Source organism: Lactuca serriola, chromosome 7 (assembly GCF_051521515.1).
Source record: "Lactuca serriola cultivar US96UC23 chromosome 7, Lser_US96UC23_V15, whole genome shotgun sequence".
NCBI classification, from domain to species: Eukaryota; Viridiplantae; Streptophyta; class Magnoliopsida; order Asterales; family Asteraceae; genus Lactuca; species Lactuca serriola.
This window is the reverse complement of record NC_136414.1, coordinates 155110807-155127689: the sequence shown is the minus strand read 5'-3', so window position 1 is coordinate 155127689 and position 16883 is coordinate 155110807. Positions and strand designations below refer to the sequence as shown.

The 16883-nt window shown below is 38.2% G+C and overlaps 1 non-coding gene across 1 annotated transcript; it reads left to right on the top strand.

Moving 5' to 3' along the window:
• The first annotated feature begins 5987 nt into the window (after positions 1 to 5987).
• LOC145065143 (small nucleolar RNA R71) lies at positions 5988 to 6094 on the top strand. Its single transcript, XR_013688292.1, has one exon. It is a non-coding gene; the product is annotated as a small nucleolar RNA R71 (small nucleolar RNA).
• The last annotated feature ends 10789 nt before the right edge of the window (positions 6095 to 16883 follow it).

Below are 16883 nucleotides of genomic sequence, written 5' to 3'. Positions count from 1 at the left end.
TACCACATACCATACACATAATAACATACTACAAACATTAGGCCTAGCCTGCTACCTCGATCCCCGCCCGGCATCGGAAGAATCCCGCATCAGGCCTCGCCTGGCATTAGGCCCCGCTTGGTATACAAATATGTTTCTACTAGGCCCCGCCTGTCTCTGGGCCCCGCCATGTATGTACATACAAATATATAATCTTAATCAAACTAGTACATAACATATAATCACTACACTATAACTGTTAGTCTCAAGGATCCGCCTATCTTGGGCCCCGCCCCTACTCTGATAATAATAAGATATAGAACCCCGTCCACACTCGGCTAGGGATGAGATACGGGCCCCCGCCCACACTCATCTCCCTACCAGGCATAAACAAGTATCATAAAGACAACAAGTATAACTAAACATGCATTCCTTCCTCAGGTACCACCCGGCATCGAACCGTAGTTCGAAAACATACAAATGAACCTTCATTAGGCCTCGCCCGACATCAGACCAAAATCAAGAACATATAAACTACATCGGGCTAACCCTGACATTGGATCTAAATCTGGTATACACTAACATACATAAACGGTCCGACATTGGTGCCTTCGACCCGTTCCTACTGGAGAAAACTCACCTCGCAAAGCAGAATGTAGAATCCCATGGATAAACCTTTGGCTGCTAGCGAGCAGATCCCTGAACTGCTGATCTCTCGACCCCCAAGCTACTAATCATCAGAATAACACTCAGTCAAAAAGCAATAATCCTTCTTAGGGTAAAGTTACCATTTTACTCCGGATCTAATTTGGTCCATGACACAGACCCAAATCCATAACATGAAAGGTCCAATACTAGGTAGATTTCCTAAGCCCAATAATAACCCACCAATGGCCCAATTTTCTAAATTGGGCCCAAACCCTTACATGGGCCTTTTCCCAAAAGCCCATTTACTTTTCTGAACCAATGACTTTCCTTTGGCCCAAAGGTCCAAGCCTTATCGGGCCTAATCAAGGCCTAACTACATTGGGCCCACTAAGGCCCAATTCATCATCCAAGGCCCATTAGGGCAAGCCTAGAAAGGCAAGCCCAACCAGAAGTCCATTACTCTAAAATCCTTAGCCCATTATGAGCCAAACCAAAAGACAAGTCCAATACCAAGCAAGCCCACAATCAAAGAGTCCAAAACTTGCACAGGGGTTGCTCACATCGTGAGCTCTTTATGCTCACGTCGTGAGGTCGTGGTTTTAGTCCAGGAACTTCCTTGAATACGTTCTCACGTTGTGAGGCTTCATTCCTCACGTCGTGAATCCAGATCTGACCAAAATGGAGCATTAAACTCCTAATCCATTAAGCCTTAACATGGGACAGTCTAGAGGGTCATCCTTGACCTCAAGGGCCATAAAAATCGAACTTTGTCAGTCACATATGTCCAATATATGATATAAACACCAACTTGGGTCAAAATGAAGTAAAAAGGTCCAAGAATCAAACTTGGAGTCCAAAACCATGACCAAAATCCAGATATGCGACTTATAAGGCTTAAGGTACCACCATGATCCATAAAGTTATTTCGTGGAAGTCCTCCCGGTGATCTTTAATTAAATTGTTTAGCTAGTTGCCCAAGTTGTTTTTCGATGTTCAAGATGGAAGCTTGTTGATTTATGAGTAGAGTTTGCTAATCCCTCATTAAAGCTTGTTGTCATCTAATTGTTGCTTCGGTTTCCTCGTGCCTTTTTTCGGATGTAGCTATAAAAAAACGGGTAAGCATTGACTCAAAATCGGGCTTCTTTTCAGGAGTTGGTTCCTCACGTTAGTAAAAGCCTCTTCTTTTTTGTTCATACTTCTCTTCTTTTGCTTTATTGTATTCATCATAAGGTAACCACTCCTTCTTGGGCTTTCTCTAATCTTCATCATAACGATCACCGCTCAAGTAGAAAGCTTGAACCTTTCGGTTTCCATTTTCATCAAGATCACAATCTTTGGTCAAATGTGGCCCGTTACAGTTTTCACACCTAACTCTTATAGCATGGATTGTTTGATCATCTTAGTCATACTTCTATCCATATTTTGCAACATTGCTAAAATCGCCGACATGACTTTTGAAGCTGAATTTTCAGACCCCTTGTTACATCATTTTGTCATTTTTCCAAGTAGACAAGATTCAAAACTATTATCCAACTTTAGGTCAAATGAATCCAATACCATATCCTTTTGGAGTTGGCCTATGCGTTTCTTGCTTACATGTCCAAGACGACAATGCCATAGTGATGCTTTATCCAAGTTAGTGGAAGAATCAATACACAATACATTATTACCTAGGTTATCTAAAACCGACACAGCTTCATACACACCATCACAAGGTAATGCTTTAAAATAAAGAACATTATTAAAGAAAGCATTAATACTACCATATTCATTATCAAAAGAAAAGGCAAACCCTTGTTTGTACAAAGCATGAAAAGAAATAATATTCCTCGCCATTTCAGACGAGTAACAACATTTATTCAAATCTAATGTTAACCCACTACTTAGCAACAAAGTATAAACTCCAATCTTGGTAACAGGTGATGCTTTCATATTCCCCGTGATTAAGCTTATCTTCCCATGCTCCACATCCTCACTTCTTCTTAGTCACTGCAAGTTAGAACAAATAGGAATACCACAGCCCGTATCAAGGACCGAAGAATTAGAATGGGGTGAGTTATTATACAATATAGTGTAAATACCTGCATGGTTGTGTTTCACTTTCCCACCCTTCACATCTTGCAGATACTTTGGGCAGTTTCGCTTCCAGTGCGACTTTTTGTGGCAATACAAGCATTCAGCCTTTTTATGGTTAGCAGAAGGAGTGACGGAACCTTTCTTGGTTCCACTTGAAGAGGATCCTTCAAGGTAATTTCCCTTGGTACCCTTCTAAGGGCTCTTCCTCTTCTTCCCTTTGCCTTGCCCAATTGCCAAGACCGGGGCCGCAGTAGGAGTAGGAGTGGTAGCAACCGAATTATCCTTAAGACCACTTTTGACGGTCTTAAAGAGTCCTTGAAGTTTGTTGAGTGTAACTTCCTCCTTGTTCATGTGGTATGTCATTCAGAATTGATCAAAAAAAGAAGGTAAGGAGTGCAAAATGAAGTCAATTGCCAACTCCTCGGGGAAGTTCACATTTAGCTTCAGCAACCGGTCCACATACCTTTGCATTTTCTAGAAGTGGTCGGCGATGGGTTCACCATCCTTCATTCGGGTTCTTATCATGGAGCAGATGATGCCATACCTCTCTTCGCGAGCACTTTGATGGTAGCGGTCCATCAAGTCCTGGTGCATCTCAAAAGGGTAATAGTCCTCATAGGACTTTTAGAGCTCGGATGTCATCGTGGCCAACATGATACAAGCCACTTTCGTGGCATCTCTCTCATGATTCTGGAATTCAGCGATCTCCTTAGGAGTAGCAGACGACTCATCAAGTTCCTTCAGCTCCTTGTCGAGGACATATTCCTTGTCATCGTAACGCGTAACCATTCTGATGTTCCGGATCCAATCCATAAAGTTGGAACCATCGAAGATGACTCTCCCACAAACGTTCATGAGAGAGAAGGATCTGGTAGGGTTTAAGCCAGATGGAGCATTGTTTGAAGACATCTAAAAAGGAAGAAAGACAAGTTTAGATTAGATATAAATATAGTCCTTAATAAAACACCCAAATGTAATATTAAGGCTAGGACCCAACACAATATTTTATAACTTAGAAGAGGGATGTCGTAATCCAAGCTATAAAATATTTGAAGGTAGGTGAATGACGATTCACCAATTTCCACCATGAAAAACGAAATAAATTATTAGGTTTTAATTGGTTTTGAAACTTCTAGATTCTTTGAGATTCATTGAACTTTTCAATGGTATGTTTCAATCTCGAGTGTGCCCTTCAAGTTTTGTGATTGGGATGCCGAGGATCACAAAGCAAGGTGTGAAGTAACCATGCAAATTACTTGGTACCCTTAATATTTACCCCTCAATCGATGTGCCGGTTAACCACACGCGCTGCATCGATACTATGATAAATATTAAGTTACCTTTTGCCTGCCTTGTTAAGTCCAAGTTAGTGTATCGGTTAACCACACACGCTCCACTAACGACTTAAACAAAGTGCAAAGTGTAATTTCATGGGTTAGCACCTTATTCACATTTTCCTAAAGTAACTAAGATTGGGAATTTATAAAAACATTTAGTTACTTTAGTATCATTATACTTTTAATGAGGATTAAATTCATTGTCCTACCCGTTCGGCTAACGACCCTCCACCAGTCAAGGAAGCGGTGGGTGAGAGTGGACACCCATTAAGCTGCCATTTTATAGGCAACAACCTTATACCCCCCCCCCCCCCATTATAGACCGACTTCGTGAATGATGCCTACTAACGGTAAAACGACTTATGTTCTTATATATATATATATATATATATATATATATATATATATATATATATATATATATTAACTTCTAATATTATAAGTATAAGGGTTGAATTTTAACTTTTAAAATTCTTAGGGTTGGAACTAAAGTTTTTAAAGAGACTTTACATGTTCCAAAACTTGAGGGCAAGTTTTGTAACTTTCAAAACTTTTCATCTTTCATAACTATGAGTTAATGGTTTATTAAAATTAGAGACTTTTCATTTCATGTAACCTATGTGTTTCATAATGGAGTTTAAAAGGGTGACTTTTGGTAATTCATAACTTGAGGACAAATTATGGATTCCATTAAAACACGTCAAGATCAAGAATTAAACTACCAAGCAAGTTACAAATAATTCCTATGATCTTCTAAACTCCTAAGTTCATGAATGTTCATATCAACAATTTCAAGAATCATAAATAAACCATACAAAACTTGAAATTATGATATCATCCATTGAAAACGGATTAGCACCACCATTACACCATCTAAAACAAGTTTTACAACACCAAAATAGTTTAGGGTAATGTTTCTAGTCCATTTCTAGCAGCAAAAGTCGAAAAACTGCACTTTGACATGCCAACTCGTCGAGTGCATGAACTGACTCGTTGAGTTGGTTGAAGAAAGGCATGGACTCGTCGAGTCCCCCCATGGACTCGGTGAGTTCACCCAGGCAAAAAACAATTTTTTCGATTTTCTTAAGAAGTTTGCATCAAGTATCAAATAAACAAGCCTAGGCTCTGATACCACTGAAGGGTTTTGAGCATTCTAACACTCTTAAGGTGTACATGCAACCCTAGAAACCTTGGATTTTTACTAAGATACATGCAAAAATGATTTTCCAAGGTTCTTAACCTATCTAGCATAGCATGGGGAACTTTTAAACATAAATTCTAGAAGAAGAACATACCTTTTTGTAGTTTGGATTCCTTGAGAACCTTGTGAACCTAGCACCTCAAGTGTGATGCCTCAAATGTCTCACACAACACTACAACACTTGGAATAACCTTGAGAGAAGTACACTTACACTCTAAAATCGGCTTGCCCTCTTACTTGCTTGTAGTAGTGCCGATTTTGCTTACATAGGGGCCTTTATATAGTTGTAGCACAAGTAGGGTTACACCATGTAAACCCTACTTGTCATGGTTTTCCATATTCCATGATCCATGGGTTTGTAACCTCCATGGACTATCCATGGAGCACCTTGGATTAATTCTAAATTAATTCTTGATCAATACTAATTAAATAATATTATTAATATATTAGAACTTGTAATATATTAATAAACCTTAAGTGTTATTTCTCTCATTTAGTTTATCCAAGTGTTGCAATGCCATGCAACCCAAATGGACCATGCTAACCGGGTCAAGTACATTCCAGGTATAGTTATGAACTTAGACACCTAATCCAACATGGTACTCTCTAGAATGGTTAGAAAATTCTTCAATGAGCTCCTTCATTTCAGCGGATTTTTCTTCGTGAAGGTTCCTTGAGAATCAAGTAGTTGCCTAGTCGTGACATTCACCCCATCGTAAAAGATAGAAACTTCTTGTTGTACATTTAGGTCGTTTTGGGGGCAATTTTGAAATAGGCCTTTGTAGCGCTCCCATGCTTCAAATAGCGACTCCCCTATTTGTTGTTCAAAATTAGCAATGGCCTTTTTGAGCTTCGCCACCTTGGATGGTGGAAAAAAATTTCCAAAAGTTCCTCACGTTTTTTTTCCCATGTAGTGATTGCACCTGGTGGAAATGCCTTTAGCCAATCCTTTACAGCTAATTTGATGGTAACCGGAAGCATTCACAACAACACCGTTTCTCGTGGAACATTTGGAATGTTGAAGTAGTCGGCGATGTCATTGACTTCATCAACATGTTTGTAGGCATCTTCATGATCTTTTCCGGTTAATGGAATCTCTTTTAGTGCAGCAAGGATGTGCCCCTTAAGTTCAAATGTGGCAGTGGCTGGTATGATGGGTTGCACAAGGCGCAGACCGGTATCGTCATGAACTCTTTTCTTGTATGCCTCAATGGAAATGTCTTCAATGTTTGCCATGATGTTTTTAGGTTCACTTTCTTGTTTGCTTCCTTTTTTCCGATTCGTTGTCGCTTTCTTCCTCTTATGTTTAGTAAATGCTTTCGTCTTTCGGTGCCTTGCTGGATTCTCCCACTTGCTTTCCCTTATTCTTACTAAAAACCGATTTGAGATTCTTAAAAGGTGATTTTTCAGGCGTGTTAAAATCTTCTACGGTTTTATCCGTGTTTTTACAAAAAGCGGATTCTAGGTCTTCAAGTGGTGGAATCAGAGGTGTGTTAGATCCTCTGGTCATATACTGCTGCAAAAGAAACAAATGAAACGCGTAAAAAAACAAAGACAAAAACTGAAAGCTAAATGTTACAACACCACGACGTGGTGACTGTGACCATGACGTGGTGAGTCAAACAGAACCAAAACCTAAATAAAAAGTTAAAAACAAATAAAAGCAAAATCTTAATAAAATAGCAGATTAAAAGTAACTAAAATTGTATCGTTCCCCGGAAACGGCGCCAAAAACTTTATGTGAAAAATAATTACGCAACAGTTTATCCTACCAATGTAACTACTTTCTACTTAAGGCAGTGTACCTTGTTGTAAATAGTATAACACAATAGACAAGTATTGAACACAGGGAACGATGTTATTAGCTAATTTTTACCTACTATTAACTAAATTACTAAGAAATTTAGAAAAAAAATGTTTTTTCTTTAGTTTTTCAAGACTATAAACTTAATTAACTAAGCTAAACTAACAATTAACTAAGGAAATTATCAAACTAAGCAAGGAACAAAGAGAAACGATTTAAACCAAGTTATTTGAGAGACTTTCGTTTAGCTTCAATTTACTTGATATTATGGTTGGTTTATGGAAGTGCAATGGATTAATGCTCAATTATTTATCGATTCCTAAGACGACCAAGTTAATATTCACTAACTTAATCATTTAGCAAACAAGTCCATTCATACGGTGATCAAGCGAATAAACTAACAAGCTTACTAGTGTTCGTTCGAGCAAAATTAGACTTATAATAGATTGATCAAATTGGTTAACTGATTCAATTCAATATAAGATAGGTCATCATATATTAGCTCCCACAATTATTTAACCACTTTTCTATTTAACCCTAGGTTTTAGTCAAAACGCTAGTCCTACAATTTTTACAATCCACAAAGATCATAAGATTCAAGCTCAATTAAGAAAGATAGTCATACAAACATAATTAAACTCAGCAATAAATAGATAAAACATTTATCATAATCACAAGAGGTTCTCTAATAAGCTAATTAAACAAATAACTAATAAAATATTAATTCAACCATAAATCAAACCACATATATTCAACTAAATCTATGCCAAACGAAAGTCATGGGGTTTTAGCCCATGATTTTAGCAGCTAAAGTCATAAAAACAAATTCTATATGCAAAGACATGAGCATACTAGAATATAAAATCGTAAATAAGAAGTTATTGTAATATTACTCTCAATTCCCAAGCTACAATCGATTCCTTCACTTCCAAGCTTCAATTCAGATCCTTGGCTTTCAAAAATCGTCTATAGCTCTCATCAAGAAGTCTCAAATTCTGAGAGAATGACATCTATTTATAATTTCTGAAAAACGGACCATCACGACGTGGTCTTCGTAATTATCCCGTATTCAGCAAGTCTTTGAAGTCAATTGGGAAATGAAAAAACACCACGTCGTGGTGATGTCACCATGACGTCTTAGGTATATTTTTCTTCATTTAATAATCTCTAATCAAATTCCTTAGCTTCCAGCTTCCAGCTTCCTTTCTGCCCCAAACATATCTTTTACCCTTACAACACAATATATAACAAATTAAGTACCTTTTGTTCTATAAGGGTATAAAAGTAATTAAAATATTAAGATATTATATATAATTAGATGTATAGATATGCACATATCAGCTTTCACTATAACTTTTCTAGAAACCAAACGGGACTCCAAAGGTCCATAAGAATGATTACTTGGTGGACATGCAAGCCTTATGCATGTCCTTCATCCATTCTAGGTCAAAATGGAGGGATTCTACCTAAAATCCTCATACATGGGTCTAATAATCAACCAACTCCTAGATCTTAACAATATCATACTCAATGGACCCTTAGAATGCATAAAGTTGCCAGCCTTATGTATTCCTTCCTTTCAAACTTGCTTGGACATGAAAGAAATGGAACAATAACTTAGATCTAACCACCTTAAGCAATAAAGTTTGAGTCTTTTCCACTTACAAAGGTCCAGAAACAAGATGAGTTGACGATGATTTTTCCTTACAAGCTTCACCAATAGAACACCTTCATCTCCTTTTCTCTTTTTCTTCAAGCCAAGAAATGCTCCAAAAGGCCAAGAATCAACCAAAGAATTAGGGTTAGGGTTTTTCTGAGGTAAAAGGGTGTTGGAGGCTAATAATTATAATTAAAAATGACTTAGACGGGCTTAAATATGAAGGAAACCCTAAAAGCTCATGGGTTTGGGTTGCAGTTGTTCCTACGTCGTGAGCACTTGTGTCTCATGCTGCAAGCTTAGTTAAATCTGTATTTTTCATTTATTCACTTGTCACGCCGTGACCTCTCTGTTATAACATTTCGTTTAAAATATAATAATTAAATAATAAACCCGTAACCCCGAGAAGTAATTATTATTATTATTTTATATTATTATAGCCCAAAATCAAATATTAATTAGCGGGGTGTTGGTTTCGAGATTTATTTTACAAAGGATTTTAGAAGTCAGGGGGTGTTTGGTATCATTTGGACTTAATATGAAAGGGTTTTGGATGGCTGGGGTTAAAAGAGTAAATTTTGGACCTAAGTTGAAAAGGTTTTGTAAAGGAGGGGTCATTTGGTAACATAAGGACTTCAATTGAAAACAATTCATAAAGGAAGGGGCTGCTTGGTAAATTTCAGATTTGATTTGTAAGGAATTTCAGAAGGTGGGGTTTAAATGGTAAATCATGGACTTCTTTTGGAAAGATTCTTATGGGGGAGGGACCATTACTGTCATTATGGGGTGAAGTTTCATAATATCGGGTATATAGCCCTAGCACCACCGGTTATCAAACCCTAACCCTAGCCGCAACACACCATTCGCCACCCTCATGCCTCCCTCCCTCGAGCTGCCGCCACTACCCCTTCACTCTCGTTTTCCGACGGGCAAATGTCACACCCCCAAACCGAATTGGCGGAAACATTCGAGGGCGGAGGACGTCATGTACAGTATCACAACAATGCATAATAGTAACCAAGCAACAACATCATCCATTGCATTAATAGTATAATTCAATACAAGTGTGCTCTATGTAAGAATAATAAGACACCAAAAATGAATAATCAAAATAAAGACGAGTCTGAAAGTGCTCCGTCTTCTCTTAACCTGTCATCGGTACCTGTCTATTGATGACCTGAGAATACAAGTTATTTTGAAAGAGAGTATCAGCATTTAGGCTAGTGAGTTCATAAGTATTTAGTGTCAAATGTTGTATTTGTCTGAAAATGTTTGTAATGGAAGTTTCTTGTAAATATTTGTAGTAAATGTTTGAAATCTCCTAGAAAATCCTATATTTTCTACTAAAACGCAGCGTTCTACCAAGACTCGAATGTTCTGAGTGTTTGTTTCTTGTAAAAGTGAGTGTTTTTCCCAAGTGTGACTATCATTACCAAAATATAGATTTACATTACCGTTTATGTGAGAATATCACAAAGTGAAAGCAATGGGAAAAATAATAAAGTACTGTAGTATTGTATATAGTAACTATTGTTGTACTAACTACCTTAAATCAATTGTTAATTAATGTAAAATGTGATATGATCATAACCATGCTTGATTGACTAGTGGTAAACACGACGCTCGAAAACGTCAAAAAGTTAGGACATTCGTCACCCGTAGACCTGCAGGTCCCACTGTAGCTAGCAGCAAGGTGTAGGATGGTCAATCCATAATAGATCTATACACAAACTCACGCTCTCCCTCCAGGAGACTCTGGTTACGAAGCGAGACACAGCAGTATGATGCCATGCCCCGAAGTAGTGGCTCACATTTATGGTATAGTATTCTTGTATTTGTATAGTATGTTCTATCTGTTCTGGTGTATTGTATGTTCTCTTTGTATAGTGTATATTATGTTCCTCCTTATTTCTCATTATAGTATGTTCTTTCTGTTTCTCGTTATAGTATGTTTGATCTAACTCATTTATGAACTGACTCTTAAATGTTTCATTGTACTAGAAATAGTGAGAAGCAGACCTCTAAACTATACCTATTATAGTTTACTAGTAATGTTGTTTGAATGATTGAGTATGTTTATACACCTTTGCTACACAAAAGTGTTCAACTGAGATAAAAGATTTTATATCTATATACATATACATAATATATAACTAAGGTTCAAACGACACTCGGACAAACAACCGGATAATCTAAGTCCACAACCAAACAAGGAACAGGAAATAAAGCGAGCTATCAGTCCTAAGTCTTTTCAACCTTACTTATAAAACTATATCTATATAGACATGATTTTGACAATATATAAGTTTAAAAGAGTTTGATAAAGAGTTTTAGCACATAAAAGAGTTTGATAAAATGTTTTGAAATAGTTGTTTGATAACATAGCTTGAAGTATAAGAAATCCATCTATTTGATAGTTTTTAATCACATGTGATTGATGTAATAACTATAATGTTTCAACTTGTATCCCCCCCCCCCCATAAAAGCATTTAAAATCATTTAAAAGGTTAGTTAGGGGTATGAACTCACCTGATGTGAGTAATGGGAATGTAAGATCGGTATAGGTTGCTAAGTGTCAAGTGAAGACTCGAGCACACACGGATCCTGGTTAGCATATAACGACACACACACACACACACACACACACATATATATATATATATATATATATATATATATATATATGGATATAATTAGTGTTTATACAACTAATAATGCAAGGAAAACACCTTAGGGACTAGGAGCACTGGAATGGAAGTGTTACAATCACATGTGATTGCACATAAAGGGTTTTATGGCCACACATGGAGTTTATAGCCATGATGTTTACGACCCAATGTGTTTATCGTCAAGGGAGTATGCGGCCAAAGGGAGTTTTCGGCCAATGATTGTACGGTCATGGATTTTACGGCCGTACACTTATTGAAAAGCTTGCAAACGAGGCATTCTAAGGCCCTAACAAGCATTTCCTAATTGTTCTTGGTCCTAGGTTTGGACTAGATGAGTTTGAAGGCCAAGACATGAACCAACACAAGGGTTTACGGCCATGCAAGGGTTTACGGCTGTAAACTTTTGGTGCTCATGTTCTAAATGGTGTTTTAAGTCAAGGAATCCAGTGTATATCAGGCCTAACTAGAAGATGGAAGAGATACATACACTTTGGAGGCTTGAAAGGGGTTCACGACCCAAGAACTTAGTGAGTGTTCTTGGTGTTCTTGGTTTTCTTGAAGATCTAACCCAAAAAGACGATTTTAATGGATGAAATCAATGGGTGATACTAGATTAAGAAGGATAACAACAAATAAAATGGAAGGAATTCTTACATTTTCGAAGATCAAGGTGTAAGCTTGATGATAACTGAGAGAGAGTTGACTTTTCTTGACTTGGAAGTGTAAGGAATGACTAAAAATGAAGGCATAACTCATATATGGGTATGAGTTTATGGCCAAGGAGGTGTTTACCGCCGTAAACTCTAGTTTACGGCCGTAAAATCCTTATGAATGGAGTTTTCGACTTGTATGCTGCACACTGCACTCTAGAATACACCTCCTATCATTCCTTCTTGAAGGTACTAGGTGTAACGCCCGGGTTTCAGGGCTAAGCATTTTTGTCAATGTAATAGTCTAGGTCAACTCTTGTAACTCTTTTTGAAGTAATAAAGATGAAATATTTGAGTATTATGTGAATTATATGTGTTTATTATTTAATTATAAATGTATAATTAATAAAGAATAAAAATGAGCGTCAAAATTAAAGTGTGAGATAATCCCGATATCTCTACATAAAGTTGTAGAATATGTCTCAAGGTTTCCGTGCATATAAGGAACGCCGAAATCCGAGTTATAACGAAGAAGTTATGACCCGTCGAAGTTTCACGACAGAACCGGCACGATACCGGGAAGCGTGAATAGTGAATTTACGATAGAGCGAGATTTAGCCTTAGTGATCTAAACGAAAGTCGTAGAATATGTTAAACTAAGAACATCGATAAAAAGAATGCCCAAATCTGACTTCATATGAAGAAGTTATGAGATTTTAAACAGACCAATCCTGTCCCGGCTTGTTAAAAATATAACTTAAAAAATAAAGTCAAAATTTGCCGACGGAGTCTAAACGAAAGTTGTAGAGTACGTCTTCACCTACGCGTGGATATAAAGAACGTCAAAAACGGAGTTCGTATGAACGAGTTACAAATTATAATAGCATATTTACGTATTAAAATAAAGTATAAATCATGTATACGTACACATATATATACATGTGTATATATCATTAGAAAGGTATCGACGATGCGGTCATTATAAGACTAATGTTGAGTTCTTTTGACATTAGTTTAGTACAAATATCATTAAATCCATTTATAATAGTATTATAGAGGGGTGTTTAGTTGTTTATATAACTAAAAGGTCATTAAGTAATTATGGAGGGTAGTTTTTGAAAATTCAATTAGTATAAATAAGAGCCTTGGGCTCTCATATTTCTTGCACCATTCTCTTGATTCAAGAGTCTTTCTCTCCTTATCCCCCGAGCATTTCGGTCCCTCGTGATTCGACTTCTCTTTCTGTAGCTTAGTATAGTAAGGTGAGCGCTGAAGCGCTGCACGAATCTTTCTTAGAAAGATTCAGCGACGAAGTTCTGCCCCTGCAGAGCCCGACTCCTAGCTAAAACCCCCTTGTAAGTAAGTTATGCTTACCTTATTTTAATATAGCTTATATTTAAAATTAGTATTGTTATTATGAACTTATAATAAATATTTGAGCTATTATTATAACTTATATAAGTGTCGTTATAATATTTTTTTAACTACTCGCGGTACGGGGAATCTGGTTTAAAGGGCCGCATAGGGTTGTTGGATTTCAGAAGTGTTATATGCCAAAATGGTCCTGCCCTCCGGTGTTTTATGTCTGGCCCCTGTCTGTACATAGTGGTTGGAAAATATTGTTTAACGCTTATATAATAATAATAATACTAAGACTAATAGTTGGTCACGGTAAATATTAGACTAAAATTTAGCGATAATAATGCTAGGTTTCGTCGAAGGAAAATAGAATCGTTAGAAGCAAGCGCTGCCCGATTTTGGAATCATCACCTTAACAGGTGAGTGCATAGTTACTTTCAACTTACACATAGATATGAAGTATTTTATATAAATTACGTGCTATGTGTGCATATTATCTGAATACTTGCTATCTATGCTAGATGAACGTTGTTATACATGTTTTCAATGATTTAAACTGTATATGTATTTTATATCTACGAAAATGTTGGGGTAAAACATGGGTAGATGAAATAGGTGATGTGTGATAAAATGATGAGAGGCCTCGATGTTGATGTTGTTGATTCTGTCATCTAGCGGAGTATGGATGACGACCACGGACTCTTCTAGACAGTCCAGTGGAACACTAGCAGGCTCGCAACCTGTAGGTGTTTGTGAACGATATGTTCACCGGTGTACTCCATCCCCCACATGGTTGCCTTTAGGACATTTATTGTTGAGGAATCCCCTTAGCAGTAGTGTCCGTCCCGATGATGATCCTTAGGCTAGGTCCCTTATGATAAGTGTTTAGGGACGTAAAGTGAGGATAACAGGAACGGGTAATCGGGTTATTTTTGATCGATGAAATTAATAAACTTATTTATTGTGGGTTGAAAACCCTATGTGCTCACCAGGCTCCCAAGCCTGACCCACTCAGTTTTATGTATTACAAGTAGTGGCGCATGAGCATAGGTGTGATGTTTTGGACGAGGGATTACGGATATAGGCATGTAGATATGAAATAATGTAGTAAGGCTTATATTGTACTGTTTATGCTTTTGATCTGTACGAACATGACATCCCAAGTCTTTTAATGAAATACATTTCTATGGAAATGCTTTTGATAAATCTTTATCATATTTTTGTTTTGGGACAAATTCCGCAATACTTTCATTTAAAATGTAACTCTGATTTTTAAACAAAGCATAAACAAACCGGTCTTTTCTGGCCGTGATTTTGGGGATGTCACAGTTGGTATCAGAGCATTAGTTTAAGCGAACTAGGAATTTGTAGGATTTCTAGACTTAAACTTAGAATGCTAAGCGATGATTGTGAGGTGTGAGCACTAGCTTATTTTAGGAATTGTGCCTAAAATGCTTTTATGTGCTAAATGCTTTGTGCATAATATGTTGTTAATTGTTCGGATCTATGGTCTGTTGCCGACCGGATCTGGAAACCTTATGTGTTTAGGATTCTAAACGTACGACTACGATATTAGAACTAGCATGTAAACGTTTCGGAGTGATAAGGACGATTTAAAACGTCTATCCTAAATAAAGATCTAAATTCACCTTATTCGGTGTATAGATCAAGATGGCAAGGACCCGTAGCGGAAACGTGAACGCAAATGGAGGTAGAAACCAACCCCCAGTGGTTCAGCAAATACCTGTTGTTGAAGAAGTTGCAACTGAGCCAGTCACCATGGCTGGAGTTCAAGCCATGATTCAGGCTATGCTAGCTGAACAAAGGGAAGAAATGAGACGGATGCTCCACGAAAATAGGGACGAACCTACCATACATGTTGAACCGACGGAGCCAGTTCCCGAGCCATCTGAGGAAGGGAACTATAGCCGCCAAGTGAGTCAAGTAGGGACTCAAGGTGAGCAAAAGGATGGCCCAAAAGGGAGAAACAACAAGGATGGGCGGATGTACAAAAATTTCTTGGGTGCGAAACCACCAAGTCTCTCAGGAAGCCCAAAGCCTGTTGAGATTATGGACTGGATCTCCGAGATGGAGATGGTGTTTGAGAGCTGCGACTGCAGCGAGAAGCAGAAGACTGTCTTCGCTGTGAGATAATTGAAAACTGGAGTCTTGAGCTGGTGGAAGCTATTGGCAGATACAATGCCACGGGGAGAAGCTCTGAAAATGTCATGGGATGAGTTCTTGGAACAACTGAAGGCGCAGTACTGTTCAGAGATAGACCTGATTGATCTGAACAATGAGTTCCAAAATTTGAAGAAGGGGAGAATGAGCATTAATGACTATGCTGCTGCATTTACAGAAAATATGAAGTTGTTTCCATACCTAGTGCCAACCGAACTTTCCAAAATTGAGAAATTCGCAAACGGACTGTCGGCTGACTTTGGCCCAACAGTCAAGATGGCAACCACTCTGAAATCAGCTGTTCGAGCAGCTAAGAACGTGGAGACCCAACAAAAGGAAAGAGGTCTGGAGAGGGCTGAGGTTGGTGAGAAACGGAAGTTCAATGGATCCTCGAAGTCTAACAAGAAGAGTAGATTCTCGAAGTCTGGTTCGAGGGGAGGAGGATCAGAAGCGAAGTGGTGTGACAAGTGCAAGAAGAAGCACTCTAAGAAGTGTGACGGAGGGGTCACTTGTTACAAGTGCAGAAAGCCTGGGCACTACGCCAATGAATGCACCCTCAACCAGAAAGCCTGTTATGGGTGCAATGAAGAAGGGCACATTTTGAAGGACTGCCCGAAGAAGAAGGAGACAGGAAGACCCAACATACCACCGAAGCCGAAGGCGAGAGCCTTGCAGATGACGCTCGAGGCTGCAAAGGAGGCAGCAGACGTCGCTTCAGGTACCTTTCTTGTAAATGGTTTGCCTGCAAATATACTATTTGATTCCGGAGCCAACTACTCCTTTGTGTCGCATAAATTTGGTGGGAAATTAGCATTGCCTGTAGAAAAACTAGATAATGCCCTGATTGTAGAAGTTGCCAGTGGCAAATTCGTACCTGTTAGTAATCGTATTAGGAACATCGTCATTGACCTAAACGGAAACGAATTCCACGAAGAGCTATTACCCATAGAGTTAAACGGTTTCGACATCGTTTTGGGTATGGATTGGCTTAGCGCCAACGATGCTGAGATTCAATGCCGAAAGAAGATAGTAAAGGTAAACCCACCCGGAAAAGAATCATTTATGGTGTATGGGGACAAACGCAGAGTGAATTCTGGAATCATCTCCCTGATGAAAGCCAGGAAATGTTTGTCCAAAGGATGTGCATCATACTTGGCATTCGTAATCGATGCCAAGAAGGAGAAGAAAGAGGTGCAGAATATACCGGTTGTGTGTGATTATCCGGAAGTCTTTCCCGAAGATCTTCCCGGATTACCACCTGATAGGCAAGTGGAGTTTCGTATAGACTTGTTACCAAGAACAACACCGATAGCAAAGGCACC